Below are 3,350 nucleotides of genomic sequence, written 5' to 3'. Positions count from 1 at the left end.
GGGAGGGGGGAAGGAGGGGGGAGGGGAGCAAGGGGAGGGGGGAAAGGAAGGAAGGGAGGGAGAGAGGGAGGGAGGGAGAGAAGGCGTGGGGAGAGAAGTAAAATAATAACAAATGCTGGCAAAGATGTGGAGAAATTGGAACCCTTATACACTGTTAATGGAATGTAAAATGGTGTAGCCGCTACGGAAAACAGTATGGCAGTTTCTCAAAAATTTAAAAACAGTAACTCCACATGGTCCCTCAATATACCCAAGAGGATCAAAAGCAGGTACAAAAGCATGTACACCCATGTTCATGGTAGCATTATTCACAATAGCCTAAAGGTGAAAGCAACCCAAGTGTCCATCAATGGATGAACAGATAAAACGTGGCAGGGACTTCCCTGGTGGTGCAGTGGTTGTCCAATGCAGGGGACAAGGTTCAAGCCCTGATCAGGGAAGATTCCACATGCTGCAGAGCAACAAAGTTCGTGAGCCACAACTAATGAGCCCTTGTGCCACAACTACTGAAGCCCGCACACCTAGAGCCCATGCTCTGCAACAACAGAAGCCACCACAATGAGAAGCCCGTGCACTGCAACAAAGAGTAGCCCCTGCTCGCCGCAACTAGAGAAACCCCACGCGCAGCAACGAAGACCCAATGCAGCCAAAAATAAGTAAATAAATAAATATTTAATAAATAAATAAATTTATTTTTTTAATTGCCCTGTTCTTTTTTTTAAAAAAAAGTGTGGCATATCTGTGCAATGGAATATAATTCCGTTTTAAAAAGGAAAGGCATTCTGACCCCTGCTACACCGTGGATGAACCTTGAGGACATTATGCCAAGTGAAATAAGACAGTCACAGAAGGACAGATGCTGCATGACTGTGCTCCTATGAGATGCCTTAGAATAGTTCAATTCATAGGGGGAAAAAGCAAAATGGTGGCTACCAGGGGCTGGGGTGAGGGGGAAATGGGGAGTTATTTAATGATACAGACTTTTAGTTTTACAAGATGAAGAGTGTTGGACATTACAATTGTAATGAATTCACAATATGAATGTACTTAACACCACTGAACTGTACACTTAAGTGATTAAGTTGGTAAATTGTACGTTATGTTTATTTTATCACAATTTTTAAAGTTTTAAATATATATAAAGCAAATTCTACTATTGGCCTCACAAGCTGAAAGCAGAAGACAATATTATGTCTTGTTTATCACTGTACCGACCTCATGCATATTCCAGGGTCTGATAAGGGACATACATTCAACAAAGTTTGGCCAAAACAACACAAGTCCTCTAGAAGTTTTTCCCCCAAAATGATCCATCTAAGAGTGTCACTGTTCTGCTTAAAAATCTCAGTTCTCTGATCCTAAATTCCTGCTCTAAATAATGAAAGTAAGGGGTATAAAGTATACAGGAACTTTCTGTACTCTCTTTGCAATTCGTCTGTAAAATAGAAAGTTTATTTTTTCAAAATGATAGGGAGGGGTCTAGAGCAGTGGCATGAAAAGGGCTGTGCTAGTGAAGTGAAGAAAGGCAAGTTCTCTGATGGTACATCCAGCATAGTTGACAACAAATAAAACAAACAAAAATATGCATATGAATAAGACTGGGAAGGAATATGCAAAATACATTAAAAAGAAACTCGTAACCAAATGAAAAAAAATAGCAAGAAAACCATAATGATGGTGGGGTCTTGGTCGATGTCACAGTCCCTAATCCCCCTTCTGGGCCAACATTAACCACCATTCATACATTCTCTCCCACGAACAGAGGAAACTGGATCGTGTTTGACATGAATTATGGCAAGAGAAGAGAGAAGGGCATGAGCCATAACAGGGAGCTATAATATTACAGCTCTGGCCTAAGAAGCCTCCAGTGAAGAGTAATGCAATCGCCTGGCTCCTTTTCATTGCTCAAAGTATTATAGAAACAACTCTAAGTCACATTTTCTTAAATCCTGGAAATGTCCCAGTGAAATCAGAAACTTCGTAAGAGAGGAGAATCAATCCCAGGGCTTTGAAATGGTTTGATAAATGCATGGTTCATTTTGATTACAAAGAGAAATAGCAAGATGAGGTGAGGCAGCCTGGTTGGGTGGCGAGGGCACAGGCTGTAACTCTGGGAACCTGGCTGTGCCACCAATGGAACATGGGAGTTCAGACAGGTCACTTCCATGATCCTGGCCTCGGTTTTCCCATCTATAAAATGAGATTGGTCCACAGCAGTGGCTCACAAACTGCAACAGAATCACCTGGAGGGCTTGTTAAAACACAGAGTGCTGGGCCGCACCCCCAGAGTTTCTGATTCAATAGATCTGGGGTGGGGCCCCCAAATTTGCATCTCTAACAAGTTCACAGGTGGGGTGATGCTGGTGATCTGGGACCCCACCTTGAGAACCACCAATCTTTGCCACTGACATTTCAAGAGTTGTAACAAACACATCACGTGCCTTCTCACGCTCTTAAAGCCCTTCCTTCCTTCATCCATCCTTCCATCCATTTATTTGTACAACAAATATTTTAGGGACTCATACTATGCATGAGGCATTTTGCCAGGGGCTCAAAGGTAAACAAGTAAGATTGCTGGAGAAACAAAAATACACACGTATAGTATTGCATAAATTGTGGAGTACACAAAATATAGAGCAATAAGCTGGCACCAGACTTCTCATCTGCATCGTGGGAAACCAGAAGCCAGTGGAAGAGTAGCTAGAATCCACTGCAAGGAAAGGACTGCATCTCAAGAACACTATCCCCAGCCAAGATGGCACCCACTTGTCAGGGCAAAAGACAGAAAGATATTTGAAGGTATGCCAAATATAATTGTTTGACAACTACTTGTTGTTCAACTATGATCCTGGTACTTGGGATATAAAAATGTCAGTAAAATAAAGTATCTGTCCTTGATGAGTTTAACATTGAGTGGGGAGGGCGGTGGAAAGATGGCGGAGGAGTAAGACGCGGAGATCACCTTCCTCCCCACAAATACACCAGAAATACATCTACATGTGGAACAACTCCTACAGAAAACCTACTGAATGCTGGCAGAAGACCTCAGACCTCCCAAAAGGCAAGAAACTCCCCACGTACCTGGGTAGGGCAAAAGAAAAAATTAATTAAAAACAGAGACAAAAGAATAGGGACGGCACCTGCACCAGTGGGAGGGAGCTGTGAAGGAGGAAAGGTCTCCACACACTAGGAAGCCCCTTCGCGGGCAGAGATTGCGTGAGGCGCAGCGGGGAGCTTCGGAGCCGCGGAGGAGAGCACAGCAACGGGGGTGCGGAGGGCAAAGCGGAGAGATTCCCGCACAGAGGATCGGCGCCGACCGGCGCTCACCAGCCCGAGAGGCTTGTGTGCTC

General features: G+C 44.0%; 1 protein-coding gene across 1 annotated transcript in view; it reads right to left on the bottom strand.

The window, feature by feature from the left end:
- The window catches only part of OTOP1 (otopetrin 1), a 51,138-nt gene that overhangs the window by 31,062 nt on the left and 16,726 nt on the right, over positions 1 to 3,350 (bottom strand). The window lies entirely within an intron of this gene.

The sequence above is a fragment of the Lipotes vexillifer genome, unplaced genomic scaffold, assembly GCF_000442215.2.
Source record: "Lipotes vexillifer unplaced genomic scaffold, Lipotes_vexillifer_v1.1 scaffold1417, whole genome shotgun sequence".
Taxonomy (NCBI): domain Eukaryota; kingdom Metazoa; phylum Chordata; class Mammalia; order Artiodactyla; family Lipotidae; genus Lipotes; species Lipotes vexillifer.
The sequence above is the reverse complement of the archived record's forward strand: the minus strand, read 5'-3'. Positions and strand labels throughout refer to the sequence as shown.